General features: G+C 38.9%; 1 non-coding gene across 1 annotated transcript; it reads right to left on the minus strand.

The window, feature by feature from the left end:
* Nucleotides 1-14,034: 14,034 nt before the first annotated feature.
* LOC122018264 lies at nucleotides 14,035-14,140 on the minus strand. Its single transcript, XR_006121691.1, has one exon. It is a non-coding gene; the product is annotated as a small nucleolar RNA R71 (small nucleolar RNA).
* Nucleotides 14,141-17,645: the final 3,505 nt, after the last annotated feature.

Raw genomic sequence — 17,645 nt, forward strand, 5'->3', positions numbered from 1 at the left:
CTGTGGAATCCACCACTTGATCTATGCGGGGTAGAGGATAATAGTCTTTCAGGCAAGCTTTGTTGAGATCTCTGAAATTAATACATACTCGCCACTTGTTACATGGCTTAGAAACTAGAACCACATTAGCCAACCATCTTGGGAATTGTACTTCCCTAATATATCCAGCCTCCAACAGCTTGTCTACTTCCTCTTTGATAATCTTATTCTGGTCAGGCCTGAAATCCCTCTTTTTTTGTTTGATCAGTCGGGCGTCAGGATAAACATGAAGAGCATGCTCCATAACTATTGGTGCAATACCTTTCACTTCCGCAGGTGTCCAAGCGAATACGTCACTATTTTTTATTAAGCATTTTATTAAATCTTCTCTGAGATCAGGATCTAGGTCCGAAGCTATATGTGTGGTAGTTTCCTATCGGTCAGGTTGTATTTACATTTCCTCGTTCTCTTCATATATGAGAGTGGGCGGCTTTTCATGAATAACATTGATATCCATCATCTGAGTTTTTCGGACGACATAAGCTTCTGCCTTGACAATCTCCACATAACACTTACGTGTTGTTATTTGGTCTCCCTTGACTTCCCCTACTTGATCATCTACAGGGAATTTTATCCTTTGACAAAAGTAGAAACGACCGCCCTGAATTCATTCAAGGTCGGTCAATCCAAAATAATGTTGTAGGCTGATGGGGCATCCACAACTATGAAAACCGATCGGCGAGTTCACATAAGAGGCTCCTCTCCTAGAGATATGGCCAATTTTATCTGACCCAATGGTTGTACCTCGTTGCTTGTGAATCCATACAATGGAGTAACCATAGGTTGAAGCTCGCTCAGGTCAATCTGTAATTGGTCAAAAGCTTGCTTAAAGATGATGTTAACAGAGCTACCAGTATCAATAAACGTACGTTAAATATTATAATTGACTATAACAACCTTGATTATTAGTGCATCATCATGGGGTACTTCTACCCCCACCAAATCTCTGGGTCTGAAATTGATCTTTGGTCCGACCACCTTTTCAGCACTATATTCGACGGCATGAATTGTTAGTCGCCGAGCGTGTGACTTCCTCGCCCGATTAGAATCACCATCAGTAGACCCTCCTGCTATCATGCTAATGTTGCCCTGAGCGGCGTTACTGCGATTTTCTTCCTGTCGAGCTATCGATGGCTCTGACTGTGCCTGGCTAGGTGCTTGAGCTTGTACCACAGGAAGAGGTAATATTCCATCTTGTGACCCGCTCGGTTGATATTCGATTTTGAGCGGGCTATCTTGTCGAGGATACCACCGACGATTTGGGACTGGAGAACGTCGACAGTATCGAGTGTTGCCTACTTGTTGATTCTTCAAAGTGAAACAATTCTCTGTATTATGAGTATTAGTCAGATGGTATGTGCACCATCTTTGAGGAAACTGTTGAGGAACTCCCACATGTTGCACTGCTAGAGGTCGTGGCTCGGGATGACGATGGGGCAGGTCTGCCTGAGGTCCTTTAGGAGGCTGAGAAGGTCCCCATGGGTAAGCTATCACTGAAACTGGTGCAAGGGCATTAACCTCTTTCTTGCGGGCAACTTGAGCCTCTTCCACATTGATAAACTCCGAAACTCATTCAATTAATATATCAAAATTGGTAGGAGGATTCCTAACCAAATCCTTAAAAAAATCATTAACATTAAGCCCCTAAGAGAAGGTGCTTACCAAGATCTATGTAGTGGCCGATGGAACACCAATAGTCACATGATCAAACTCTTAATATAAGCCCAATAGACTCTTTAGGACCTTGCTTGATTGAAAAGAGACTCCACGGAATTTTGTGGTACTTCCGATTGCTGGAAAAATGATGCAAGAATATCTTGCAGAAGTCCTTGAAGCGACGAATATAATTTTTCGGTAGTCGTTTAAACTATCTTTGAGTTGCTCCTCCAAAAGTGGTAAAAAAACATCCGACACTTGACTCCATCAGTGAATTGTTGGAGAAGCACTGCATGCTCAAACTTAAGAAGATGATCTTCAGGATCGGTTGTTCCTGAATATTCTCCAACATTTGAATTCTGATAATGTTTTGGCAACGGATCATCCATCCCCCATTGAGAGAATGGAGTAATAATTCTTTCCAGAGTATTATCACTAGCTACTAGCTTCCCCTTTCATTTTTCCCTTACAGGGGTTTCTCTAGAGGATTCCTGAAGGGCTACTCTTCTCCCCCCTTGTTCCAGAGGTGTTCGAAAATAGGCTTTAGGACGTCAAATTGGAGAGAGAGGAGCATAGAATAGATGAATTGGATCTCGCCCTTTGATATCCTTCTCTTGATGATGAGAGGTTATGGACATTGCCGGAGGTGGCACTACAAGCAACGTACCACTAGTATTGACTTGTTGTTGTCGTTGCTGTAGTATCTTCTGTACTCTGGCATTGATGAGCAACTCTAGATTGTCTTGTGATATAGTGATGGTATTGGGTTTACCAGCTTCCTCCATCTTCGTAGTCATAGATCCAGGTGAATAGTTCCCACAAACGACGCCAAATTTGATCCTGTCTGAGATCTACAGAGATGAGCACTGGCTTTGATGAATGATAATGACCTCTGATGAAGATGAACTCCGAAGATCTGAAGAAACTCCTCAACGCTCCTGCGCACAGTGAGACGAGCCAACAAAGCGTTAGTGACCTAAGATAGGGGTGAAGATCCCTGGTTAGGCCCTCCGACCCTCAAGTTAGTTCCTCTCAAAGATGGAAGAAGAAGAAGAAGAAGAATAGTAAATGAAGTGAAAACAAAGTTCAGATGCTAGAACTTGCGTACCTTGCCAATGGAGAAGATCCCCCTTTTTATACCACCTCACGTGACCTCTGTAATCGTGAGGTGGTCCCCGGTTCATTAGGGTTTGTTAGGAGATGAAGTCATCTCCTATGCTTCATGCAATAATCCTTTCAGGAATCTTTTATGTACCCCAGATGTACCTATTTTATCGCTTATGACTTGTATTAATAATGGGGGTTGGGGACACGTCATCATAATTGAAGAAGCTTCTAGAAGATGTTTCCCGCCAAATACACTGTGGAGAATGCTTTCTATTAAATATGTTTCGGCTGGTCATTCAAGCCGGCTGTATATATTATTCAAACCATCTCCTGTTGAATATGTTTTGACTAGTCATTCAAGCTAGTCGTATATACTGTTAAGAATACCTCATGTTGAATATGTCTCGGTCGGTCGTTGAAGCCGATCGTATATACTGTTAAGAGTGCTTCCTGCTGAATATATCTCGGTCAGTCATTCAAGTCGGTCGTATATACTATTAAGAGTGCTTCCTGCTGAATATATCCGGGTCGATTGTTCAAGTTGGTTGTATATACTGTTAAGAGTGCCTCCTGCTAAATATATCTCGGCCAGTCGCTCAAACCGGTCATATATACTGTTAAGAGTACTTCCTGCTGAATATGTTTTTACGCTCGGACGGGTTTTGTCTGGCCGAGCATATATGAGCCCGTGGGTACTTGCTCGGCTTACGATCGACAGAGTATATGCTGAGAGTCACATGTAAGGCTAAATGCCTTTATGCTCGAGCGGGCTTTGCCCGACTAAGCATATATGAGCACGTAGGTACTCGCTCGTTCTATGATCGACTGATTATATGCTGAGAATTATACATAAGCCTAAATGCCTTTATGCTTAAGCGGGCTTCACTCAGCCAAGCATATATGAGCACGTGAGTATTCACTCGGTCTGCGCTCAGCTGGTTATATGCTGAGAATTATACATAAGGTAAAATGCCTTTATGCTCGGGCGGGCTTCACCCGACAGAGCATATATGAGCACGTGAGTGCTCACTCGGCCTACGGTCGGCTGATTATATGTTGAGAATTATACATAAGGCTAAATGCCTTTATTCTCAGGCGGGCTTCACCCGGCCGAGCATATATAAGCACATGAGTGCTCACTCAGCCTGCGGTTGGCCGGTTATATGCTGAGAGTTATACATAAGGCTAAATAACTTTATGCTCGAGCGGGCTTTGCCTGGTCGAGCATATATGAGCATGTGGGTGCTCTCTCGGCCTACGGTCGGCCGGTTATATGCTAAGAATTTTACATAAGGTTAATGCCTTTATGCTCGGGTGGGCTTTGCCTAACGAAGCATATATGGGCATAGAGGTGATCGCTCGACCTTTATTTGACCGGCGAGATACCTTTCCTATCTTTTTGGACTTAAATCACTGCTTCACTTGCTTGACTCATCTAACATAACTCGTATCAGCTGCCATTCTCCAACAATTTATGGATGGTGTGAAATGCCAAATGTTCCTCATCACATTCGGCGGGGCAACCTAGCGATGGTTCAAACGACTGTCAGACAACTCCATTCGCCACTTCAAGGACTTCCATAAAGTATTTTTCCACTACTTCTCTAGTAACCGATGCTACTACTAAATCTCTTGGAGTCTCTTTTCACTTAAATAAGGGCCCAAAGAGACACTCTAAGCATACATTAAGAGGTTCAATCAGGTGGCTATGGATATCTCCATAGCCACCACGGAGATTTTAGTGAACGCCTTTTCTCAGGGACTCACCGATAACAATTTCTTCCTCAATTTGGCTAGAAGACCTCCAACAAACTTTGATCTGTTGATTAACTGGGCAAATGAATTCATCAATGTCGAAGAAGCATAGGATGCTCGGAAGAAGGAAGTCACCACACGTGCCCCTGTCCCAGCGGTCGATTGAACAACACAACCTGCTCCCCCACCAAGAGGACCTCGAGCGGGTCCTCAAATTTGTCATCAAGAACCACAGCCTCAGGCTGTGCAGCATGTGGAATCTCCATGGGAAGTTCCATGAAGGTGGTGCACATACCATTGAATGTCCACTCATAAAACTGAGGACTGTTACACTCTGCTGAATCAACGAAACAATAACCCCAGATACCGTCGGTATTCTCCAGCTCCAAATCACAAACCGTATCGGCAATAAAATAGCCTGCTCAGGATTGAGTATCAAGCGGCCAAGCAACAACAGGGAACACTTCAGCCCCAGGCTAAAAAAGTGCAAATGACCACCCGAGCTTAGCAGGAACAACCCTCATCGTGGCAAGAGGAAAACCGCAGTAATACCTCCCGGGGTTATATTAACTAATAGCTAGAAGATCAATTGATGGTGATTCCAACCGACCGTGGAACTCACACGCATGGTGCCTATAAATTCATGAGGTCGGCTATAGTGCAGAGTGGGCAGCTAGGCCCAAAATCAACTTCGGGCCCAAAGACTTGGAGGGGCCGATTAATATAGTGCAGAGTGGATGCATTAATAATGAAGGTTATTATAGCCAATTATAATATTTCTCATACTTTTATTGATACAGGTAGCTCGATTAATATTATCTTTAAACAAGCATTCGAGCGGTTGCAAATAGGCTCGAGTGAGCTTCAACCAATGGTGACTCGTTTGTATGGGTTCACGGGTAAAAAAGTTTGGCCACTCGGCCAAATAAAGTTGGCCATATCTTTAGGGGAGGAGCCCCTGATGAGAACATGCCGATCGATCCTTATAGTTATGAATGCGCCCCTCTGGTTACAACGTTATTTTGGGCCGATTGACCTTAAATGAATTCCGAGCGGTCGTCTCAACCTTCTACTAAAAAATAAAATTCTCCGTGGATGATCAAGTGGGGGAAGTCAAGGGAGATCAACTGGTAGCGCGTAAGTGCTAAGTGGAGATAGTGAAGACAGAGGCTAGTTCTGCTTGAAAAATATAGAAGATGGAACTCAATACTATTTAAGAGAAGCCGCCTATCCTGTTATATAAAGAAAAAGAATAAATCTAGATTCAACTTGGTCATCTAAAAGCCATTATTCAGATAGCAGTTGACCTAGCTCCGAAGCTTAAGGCTGAGCTGGTGGAATGTCTAACACACAACAGTGATGTATTTGCATGGGCACCCAAATAAGTAATGGGCGTATCACTAATAGTCATGGAGCATGTAACGCCCACCCTTCTTACCCTAGGGCGGCGCTACGTTCGTACATGCTTCAGTTATACTATGGCAGCGGAAGAAAAAAAAAACTTTAAGAATTTAATTTATTAAGCATAATATCACATATTCTGATTTGTTCAAATGTGCATATATTGAACTTATAACTAATCATATTAATTTGTCCGGATCGTTCTTTGCCGAGCCACCACCACACACATCACTATCTGCTCCTCCTGTTGCTCCTCTAGCTCATCCAGCTTCTTTATCTGCAGTACAAGGAAAGTAAGCTGTGAGCACTCATGGCTCAGTAAGTTTCTTTCCTACTCACTAAAACCGAAAATCATCGTATATTAATATCATGCGTAGTATCATAAGCATACGACATACAAGGGTATCATATTCATATCATGACATTATATCTAATCATCAGATAATTCAAGCACATATTTAGGCAATGCATCATGAATTTGAAAACTTATACTTATAAGTACTTGAAATTAATATCATCATTATAGGGGATCCCGGTTTGTACCACATACATAATGTGCGCGCTTCTTAAGTAGGTCCAAGGTAGCAAGTCTTGAACCCTACCATACATACATACTAGGTCCGAGTCTTACTCCATCGACCTAGGGCATTCAGAAGCCCATTACTGACGAGGCCCGAGTCTTATTCCATCGACCCCGGGGCGTTTACGGAGCCCACCCTTGGTACAAACCATACAAAAATAATTTATCATGCATAACTATCATATCATATCCCTAACAATCTTTCATGCATTTCATTTTTCATTTCTTTTCATTATGTATAGCATTTCCTATGCTATCACATATCATGGCATTTACATAACATAAATTTCATTCTTTTCCCATTATGTATAGCATTTCCTATGCTAACACATATCATGGCATATACATAACATAATTTCATTTCTTTATTTTGTATAGCATTTCCTTATGCTATCACATATCATGGCATATTACATAACATTATGTAAAGCATTTCCTATGCTATCACATATCATGGCATATAATATAATTTCATTTTCTCCTCATTATGTTTAGCATTTCCTATGCTATCACATATCATGGCATATTACATAACATTATGTATAGCATTTCCTATGCTATCACATATCATGGCATATAACATAATTTCATTTTCTCCTCATTATGTTTAGCATTTCCTATGCTATCACATATCATGGCATATAACATAATTTCATTTTCTCTTCTTTATGTTTAGCATTTCCTATGCTATCACATATCATGGCATATTACATAACATTATGTATAGCATTTCCTATGCTATCACATATCATGGCATATAACATAATTTCATTTTCTTAGCATTTCATAGAAGGAACCTTGTACTAGTTCGGTTAGACAATAATCTTACTCACCTCTTTAAAATATTTTTGGTTGAAATCCTAAGGTTAGATACTCCTCTGATCATACATCATATCAATATAAAATCATGGAAAGGAATCCTTCTACATAGCATAGAAAATCTTATCATGAAATGAGGTCTTGTTTAAATCATCCTAGATTTGAAAACCTTTTCTTTAGCCGAATTTTCTTAAATTCTTTCCTAGGTTTTCTAATCCTTATAAATCGAAAATCACATAAAAGCCTTGTACCACAGGTGAGGGGAAGCTTACCTTCTTCGCTTAAGTTTCCTAGGTTTGATAACTTGCTTGTGGACCTTTCTTCCTTGCTTGCTTGCTCGGCACCAATGGAGGAGAAGAGTGGCTAGGTCTTTTGGTGGAGAGGAGGAGGAAGAAGAGACCTCTTCCTCTTGTGTTGCTCGGCAACAACAAGAAAGCAAAGAGGGGGAGTGAGGAAGAAGAGGTTTCTTCCTCTTGTGTTGCTCGGCAACAAGAAGAAGAAAGGAGGAAGGGAGAGGGTTTTCGGCACCCAAGGGAGGAGAGGAGGAAAAGTGAGTGAGGATGAAGTTGAAGTCACCCCTCCATGCCTATTTATACTAAAATGAGGGGAGGAAACTTGTCTTGATTCATCCTCCTTATTTACTTCTCTTCTTAATGTTAAGAATATTCTAGAGAAGATGCTTCTTGAGTTCTCCCTTAATTTCTCTCTTTTCTTTCCTTTAATACAAATTCTTATCTCTCCTCTTACAATATCCTCTCCTATCCCACTTGGTTAACACATGCATGCATCCACAAGAGAACCAAGGATCAAATCCTTCTCCTAACATATTTTTTACTTCTTTTTACTTCCTTTTCCTTTTAAGTAAAAAGAATCCTTTCTTATTCTTAACTACTTAGTCCTTTCTCTTCTTATCAATAATTCTCCTATCCCCTTTGATATCCTATACATGTTCCTTACAAGAGATCCAAGGTTCAATCTCTCTTCTAACATTTTATTTTCTTTTGTACATAATAATTCATATATTACAATATTATGCATTATGCATAAATATTTCATACATATATATATTATCTCATATTTCTTCCTTTTGTCTACATTAATTCCATCCATTATAAATCATGCATAGATGATTTATATTCTCAACTTTATTCATAAAGTTTTAATCATCTAAATCCTTCCCATCTTAATATTCAACTTAGAATATTTACACCTTCTTTTCACTACCTTCGTACTCTCATTGCCCTTACTTTATCTAGGCTTTCTAGGGGTGTTACAGAGCATGTACTCCATGTCAATCCTGACATGTGCTTAGTCAAGCAAAGAAAGTAACATTTTAGGGTTGACCAGAATAAAATCATCAAAGAAAAGGTGGATAAATTATTTGAAGCAGGCTACATCGAAGAGGTGTAGTTCCCGAGCTGGTTGTCCAATGTTATCTTAGCCTCCAAACCCGGAAACAAGTGGTGGGTTTGCATTGACTTCAAGGATCTTAACAAGGCTTGTCCAAAAGACTATTATTCTCTACCCCACATCGATCAAGTGGTTGATTCTACTTCTAGCTGTGAATTCATCTATATACTGGATGCTTATCAAGGATATCATCAAGTTCCACTCATCAAGGAGGACCAGAAAAAGGTTAGCTTCATAACCACTGAGGGCACTTATTGTTATAATGTCATGCCATTTGAACTAAAAAATAGGGAAGTCTACCTATCAATATCTCATGAACAAGGTCTTTCAAAAGTAAATTGGATGAAATATGGAAGTCTACGTGGATGATATCCTTATCAAATCTCTTCGAGCTATAGACTTGTGCGCGGACATAGAAGAAACCTGCAAAACTTTGAGGCAGTACGAGCTCAAGCTCAACCCCTACAAATGCTTATTTGGAGCTAGGAGTCGAAGATTTCTAGGCTATATAGTCTCCAAGTGAGGGATCAAAGTCAACCCCAGCAAAGTACAAGCTCTACAAAACATGTCTCCCCCATGTAATTTGAAGGAGGCACAAAGATTGTCTAGCCAAATTTCCGCTCTGTCTTACTTCATCTCCCGATCGGCCGATCAAAGTTTGTCCTTCTTCAAGATACTTTGCTGAGCAACCAAGTTTCAATGGGATGCTGATTACGACAAGGCTTTTGAGGAGCTGAAAAATTATTTAGCTGCTTTGCCCATATTAGCTAAACCAATAGTAGGTGAAACTTTGTGGATTTATTTGTCAGCTAATGAGCATGCTATTGGTTCGGTGTTGGTGAGGCAAGAGGGAAAAGAGCAACAACTTGTATATTTTTTGAGTCATTTATTAAAAGGAGCAGAGTGCCTTTACACTGCATTCGAAAAATTAGCATATGGATTGGTCTTAGCTACTAAAAGGTTGTGTCCTCATTTTTTATTGCATTCAATCATCATATTAACTAATGTCACTTTGGGTCGAGTTCTTGTCAACCCTGAGGAATATGGAAGATTGATCAAGTGGACAATTGAACTTAGTGAGTATAACATACAATACCAACCTCAAGTAGCCATCAAAGCCTAGACCTTAGCTGATTTCATAACAAAAGTGCAAGGTCCTAAAACTAAAGAAACCTAGAAGATATATGTTGATGGATCCTCTACCTAGTAGGGTAGTGGGATAGACATTCTTGTTATATCACCCAGGGAAGCTGGATTGCAAGTTGTGCGACACATAGGAGTTGTCTGGGTCTTAATCTATTCAGATTCTCAGCTAGCAGCTTAGTAACTATTTGACAATTTTAAGATCAACAATGAATGACTTAAGTTATATGCAGAGGCATTTGATAAGTTAAAGTTGAATTTTTGGAATTAATTATACAGAAGATTCCTCATTCAGATAATCAAATTGCAGATGAGTTACCTAAATTAGCTTATGTCATAATTCTCTAGAATTTAGATAAGCTTGTTAAGCAAACATTATTAGTGGCTTGCATTGAGCAGCAGGCCGACCTGGAGCTACAAAGTGACCGAAGAACGCCAATCATCTTATTCTTACAATATGGTACTCAACCAATTGACGGGGAATGAGCACGTATGCTCAAGAAAAGGGTTGGCCGGTTCACTATGATTGGAAATCAGTTTTTTAAGAGAACCTTCTCCTGTCCTTTACTCAAGTGCATTGGGTCAAATGATATGCAGTACATTTTACAAGAAGCGCATCAGGGTTCTTGTGGTAATCATGTAGGAGGTCGGTCTCTTTCCCATAAAATATTATTGGCAAGGTATTTTTGGCCTATTTACAAACTGATGCAATTCAACTAGTAAGGACTTGTTTATTTTGTCAAAAGTGTCAGAATATCCCACATCATCCTATAGAGTTGCTTAAAACCTCTATTATTTCTTTCCCATTCGATCAATGGGGTATGGACATAGTAGGTCCTTTTTCCTTGGCACCAACTCAGAAGATATTTTTACTGGTAGTTGTGGATTATTTTTTAAAATGGATAGAAGCCGAGCCCTTAGCCAAAATAACTGAGCAAATGGTTATTAAATTCTCATGGAAACATATTATCTGTAGATTTGGTATTTCATGTAAGCTAGTTTTCGATAATGGAAGGCAATTCCAAGGCAGAAGGATTCGAGAATGGTGTTTGGGATATGGTATCACGCAGGCCTTCACTTTTGTGGCTTATTCACAGAGCAATGGTCAGACTGAAGTAACAAATAGAGAAATTAACAGAGGGATTAAGACTAAATTAGATAAATTTTGGAGTTGTTGGGTGGACGAATTACCCAGTGTATTATGGGAATATCGTACAACTCCCTAAGAATTGACAAGCATAACTCCTTTGCACCTGGTTTACGACGGTGAAGTAGTGGTCCCAATCAAAGTTGGCATGGAATCCAATCGAAGATGCTTATATGATGAGGATAATGATGATCAACATCTCATGGAGCTCGACTTAATAGAAGAAGTTTGGGATAAGGTGGCAACTTGGCTTATATCATATCGCCAACTAATGAGGCAAAATTATAACAGAAGATTTATTCTTAGATTTTTTTGGTGGGTGATATGGTCTAGAAATGCATTAAGTCAATCGGAGATGTTAATAAATAAAAGCCACAATGGGGAGAACCCTACAAAGTGATATAGAAGCTTGTCTCAGGCTTTTATTATCTCCAAGATGCAAAAGGAAGAACCCTTGAGCGACCTTAGAGCACCCACTGATGTGCGTAGATTATATACACTTTTATGCATATTTGGATGCAAATATACTTATATTTCATTAGCATAATCTATGTTTATTGCACCCTATTCCATTATAATGTCATACTTCCATTATATTCTGTTTGGAGATTTGCTCTTTGCTTGTTTTGATTGATAGGACGCTATTTGAAGCAAAAATGGAGATAAAACACACATGGGAGCAACATTGGAAGAAATCAAGTTGGGGCGGTGTAGGTCACACGGGCGTGTGGCCATTCCAAAGAAAATCAAGCCACTGTCGTGTGACCCACACGGCCGTGTCAGCGCCCCTATCCAAGCAGCACACGGTTGTGCCAAATGGCATGGCCGTGCTAAGTTTCTAGTGGCGAGGAAGGTCACGGCTGTGTGAATCGACACGGTCGTGTGACTCAAAGTTGGATGAGGCCGTGTGGATTCCACACGACCGTGTGATGAAGAACATGGGGCCGTGCCACGTCAAAACAAAGTTGTGCTGAATTTTGGGTAGATTGCAGACCGATTGTAAAATGACCATAACATTGTGCTCCGTTCGGGTTTCAGGCTTTTATTTATACCAAAACGTAGCTAACTTCAAGATCTACAACTTTTCTTCAGATCCACAAGAGATATAGCATTGTCTACCTGTGATAAATGGCACGACCGTGCTTCCTAACCGCGGGTTCATCTGGACCTCCGCCCAGACTGCAGACCAAACTTTGAACCACCATAAGTTTTGGATCGATTGGAGCCAGAGCTCAATCCAAGTATTAGATTGAAGATAATTTCAAAATCTACAACTTTGGTTCAAGGCGAATCACGAAAAAACCTAGTTTAATGGGTGAAAAACTTGGTTTACCAGACCCCTATAATCTAAGTTTTCCTGGGCAGCTTGGAGGAGGTATAAAAGGGTCAATATCCCCATTCTTTGACTCACCTTGGGTTTCGGACTTTGTCCCTCTCCTTGGGGAAGGGTTCTCCCCTTAGGAGGAAACCCTAGAGCTTCATTCTCCATTTCTTCATGATCCGTCGATCTTGGGATGTAAGTATGCTTTTGGGGCTATTCTTCCTTTGCAATGGAGTAGATCTCCAGATCTAGGATTAGGGAGTATTTGTCATGTGATGGAGATGTAAAACTATGTGGATTTGTCATGTTTCTATTCAATGACTTGTTAATGCCTTGTTCATGTTTGATGATGTGTGTGTGAATGCTTATATATATATTTTGCATGTTTTATCAAATAGTTATGTAGAATTGTTAATCCCATAGAGGGAATACCCTACATCGTATGACTGAGGGGCGTCGTGACAGGGCTGCCCCACTAACGGACGTCTAAGGTATCACCTTGAAAGGAGAAACAAATCTTCACAAGGAAGTAGGGGATCGAGCATAATCACTATTTTTATTTCTATGTTATTGTGTGTTAGTGTGTTTCTATGTTGTATGACCGAGGGGCGTCGTGATAGGGCTGCCCCACTAATGGACTTCATAGGAATCACTTCCATTTAGTAGCATGGGACATGGAGTAGGAGATCATGCTGGCTTATCCACTGCAGGGGAGAGTCGGTAATGAATCTAACTTCCTACAAGAGCATGAACATTGAGGAGAGGAACTAAGCAATCTATGTAACATCACCTAGAATTACAAAGAAACTGAAATCTTAGAATCTATCATCCTCCATCCTCCTAGCTCAATCCCCTCTTAAGATCCATTTTCTCTCTTCCCTCTTTTATTTCTCCTACTTTCTTTCCTATGTAATCTTACATTTGTCTAGATAATTCGCCGTGCAAAGTTAGCTAGTGCTTAATCAACAGTCCCTGTAGATACGATAATCTTTTATATTACTGATGACGCAACCATATACTTACGGTTCGTAACAAGTTTTTGGCACCATTGTCGGGGACTGTTTTCGATTAACATTAGTTGATTAGCATATGAGTTACTATAGATATTTTTCTTTTTTCCTTTTGCCTTTTTTTTCTTGTTTTCATTATGCACTTTCTTTCTTGCAATTTAAATTCTGCATTTTCTTTCTTACTTTTCATATAACATTTTATTTTTAGCCTTTAATTCTTCATTTTTATTTTTTTCTCATAATTTTTTTTCTTAGATATCCATGAGCACTAACATGTCAAGCAGACCCTTAAGAAATTTTTCTGCAACCATTTCTGCAAGATTTTTATCTCGCATTGTGCAGCCTTATATTGAAGCGGAAAGTTTTCAACTAGACCCAGAGTTAATTTTCATGATACAAGGTCACAAATTTGGAGGAGAAGTATCAGAAAGTCCTTATTTGCACCTTGAGACATTTCTAGAGCTTTATGATATGGTGAACTGTGAAAGAGTGTGAACGGATGCAGTTCGATTGATAGCATTTCCTTTTAGTATCAAGGATAAAGCGAGGACTTGGTTATATTCTCTCTGTCCTCAAAGCATCACAAGTTGGAAACAATTGGAGAAGCAATTTCTGAATCATTTTTTCCCTCCAAGCAGAACAATTTATATGAGGAATTGTATTACAAATTTTGCTCAGGCATACGGAGAATCATTATTTGAAGCATGAGACAGATTCAAGAGTCTACAAAGATAGTGCCCTTATCATGGTTTGGAAAAATGGCTAACCCTACACATATTCTATAGGGAAATTTCTTTCTTAGATAAGTGTTTGTTAGATTCATCAACTGGAGGTTCTTTTATGAACAAGAGTGTGGACGAAGCATATACATTAATTGATTAAGTGGCATTGAACCTCCATGAATGGTCGAACAAAAGTTGGATGACATCTCCTTCAAAAATTCAAGAAGTGCAAGCCATAAATGCAAGAGAGCCTGTCAAACAAATTGCAATTCAACCATCCAAGAATTTTGAAATTCACAAGTCACAGAATGAGCGGTTCAAACATTTGGGGGCAAAGATTGATAGTATAGTTTCAAAATGGTTCAAAGAAGACCTTCCTCCTACACAGACAAGATCTAGTGTAAATGATAATGATCTTAAATTGAGAAGTGGTAAGAATCATGAAGAACTTCTGAAGAAGGATTTGTTTAGAATTGAGAAGAAGAACAATAGAAGAGCACAAAAACTCAGTTCCATTACTCCAGGAAGTTCACAAAGGCCACAAGTACCCTTCCCTCAATGATTAATCACATCAACACTAGATAAGCAAGTTGGACCTCCTCCGCAAGCTCAAAGGGAATATGGGAAAAAGGAAGTTCCTTTCCCAAGACCTTCACTAAGGGTTCCTTTTCCATAAAGGCTAGTGAGGGTCAATGAAGATAAAGATCTTGGCAAATTCTGTGATCCAAATACGGTTGAGTGCAAATTTTCTAATATATATAAAGATGAAGACTCTTCAGATGAGGATTGTGATGATAATGCAGAGGATATCGAGTTTTCAAATATACCTTCTAGATTTACAGGGTGTTATAGTGAAATTGAATTTTCAGATGATGAATTTGATGTGGTAGATCAACTTAAAATTGCAAGTGAAGTTATTGATCCTCTTATAATTGATTCTCCTATTGAGGATATTGGTGTTGGTTTATTTTTTTATGTATGTGTTGATGATGATGATATGGAAGGAAGTGTAGGGAGCTATGTTATGGAAGCAACATCTCAAGAATCACCTCTTTTGTCCACACAACCCTTAGAGATTATGAGAGTTGTAAAGATTGAATATGCTGTGGACCAATGTGTAGGGACTTATACAGAGTTGGCAGAGTCTCAAGAATCACCACCTTTGGTAGGACCAACACCTGAGCCAGAGCCAGAACCATCATTTGATTCAGAGAAAGTCACATCCATATGTTTAGAACCTTTAGGTATCTCTCAGCAAAGTAAGGTTAGTACTTCTTGTGATCTTTTAGAAAATTTTATAGAGGTACCTATATTTGACTTTGTTGGATGTGATTCAGTTTTTATTTGTTATCCTGCTTATCTTAATATGGTTTTTATTCTATCTTATTTAACATGTATGTGGGAGATTTATATTTCTTTTGAGTGTGCAGATTTTCATGAGGCCGATATTTGGAAGCTCAATCTGAACCGTCTTCGACCACCTGAAAAAACTTCAAAGAAGATGAAGATGGAGAGAGCAATACTTCATTTTTTAACTCCAATATTGAAAGTGTTGGAGTGTATACTAAAAGCCTAGCTTTTGTAAACATTTAATTTTGAAATAAAAGAATCACATTGGTCAATATCTGTATTTATTTGTTAAATGTAATTGTTCAATTAATTTATATAGTAGATAACATGGAGTGTGGTGTCACACTCAGAAGATCATGTTGTCAGTTCTCTATAAATTATAAACAGTTGCTCATGACTAAGATGGAAAGGAACAAACCATCAGAATAGTCATAGTGTAATTAAGTATTAGTTTATCTTGACTAATAAATTACACTAATACACTCTAAGTGTATTGAGTAGGACCATTTAGGTAAGTTCTTTTTGTACTGACTTTGTAAAAGAACTAGACCTTAGTTATTATGGAAGTGTGTGCTCTTAATCCTAATATAATAACAAGCACATATATTTAATATTTATTTCTTTGACTTATCAAAGGGTGAGCTTTAGCTCGATAAATCAATATTCCCGATAAGTTGGGAAATAATATTACTTATAGTGTGTGTTGTTGATTATAGAAGGAATCTGTGTCCTAGTTATATAGGTTGAGAATGTCCCCAAGAGGAGCTTATAAGGATTGTCATGTTAAACCCTGCAGGTGGACTTAGTCCGACATGACAATAAAGTTGAGTGGTACTACTCTTGGAGCTAGATATTAATTAAGTGAGTTGTCAGTAACTTACTTAATTAGTGGACATTTGTTATCTTAAACACAGGGAGACTAACACACTCATGATAAAAAGGAGCCCATAATGTAATTTGGGATTGGTGCGGTAGTGCAGTAATAACTCTCTAGTAGAATGAGTTATTATAAGAAGGAGCCCAGTCGAATGATGACTTTAAACTCAACACAGTCGAATGACGACTTTAGATTCTACACAATCGAATGATGACTTTAAGCTCTATATAGTCAACCTACGACTTTAAACTCTACATAGTCGAATGATGACTTTAAACTATACACAGTCGAATGACGACTTTAAACTTTACACAATCAAATGACGACTTTAAACTCTAATAGTCAAACTGCGACTTTAAACTCTACACAGTCAAATGATGACTTTAAACTCTATACAGTTAAATTGTGACTTTAAACTCTATACAGTCAAACTGTGACTTTAAACTCTAATTGTGACTTTAAACTCTATATAGTTGAACTGTGACTTTAAACTCTATACAATTGAACTGTAACTTTAAAATCCAAGTACAAGTAAGCATGTTCTCACGCCTATAAATTTGTAACCGCCGAGCAATCGAGTCTGTTCTAAGCCCCCGAGCTTTTGGCCGGGTTCTAAACAAGTGTTCATTCTAGATAGGTTCCAATATCAAGGGATTATAAATATCCAGTCTATTTATTTCACTCGGTATTATGGACTTATCCGACTCATTATTTAGTCTGAAAATTCATTATGAAAACTTCTTATAAGTATTCGATCTATTTATTTCACTCGGTATTATGTGCTCGTTTGACTTATTATTCAATCCAAGAATACAATATGAAGAATACTTATAAGTATCCAATCTATTTATTCACTCAGCATTATGTGCTCGTTCGGCTCATTATTCATTCTGGAAATTCTTTATGAAAGTTGTTTATAAGTATCAGGTCTGTCTATTTTGCCTGACATTATGTGCCCATCTGGCTCATTATTTAATCTGAGAATTCATTATGAAGACTGCTTATATATATTTGGTCTGATTATTTCGCTTGGCATACCTGTTATGTTCGGTATATCATTCAGCTTGGGAAGTTCTTACAATGTAATTTGTTTGCTTGTCCTGGTTATTTTGCTTGGTGTGTTTACCTTGCCATGTCTATTATGTGAACCAATATATATATTTAATAAAGAGCACATACAAGATCTATTTTTATCGAAAGTATTGGTGGTTCTAGATGTTCGTGAAGGGGTAGGTAACATTTAACAACATTTAAGAAATATTTAGATATTTGATTTCGGTCCTGTTCAATAAGTACATATACATGTCA

Source organism: Zingiber officinale, chromosome 8B (assembly GCF_018446385.1).
Source record: "Zingiber officinale cultivar Zhangliang chromosome 8B, Zo_v1.1, whole genome shotgun sequence".
Classification (NCBI taxonomy): domain Eukaryota; kingdom Viridiplantae; phylum Streptophyta; class Magnoliopsida; order Zingiberales; family Zingiberaceae; genus Zingiber; species Zingiber officinale.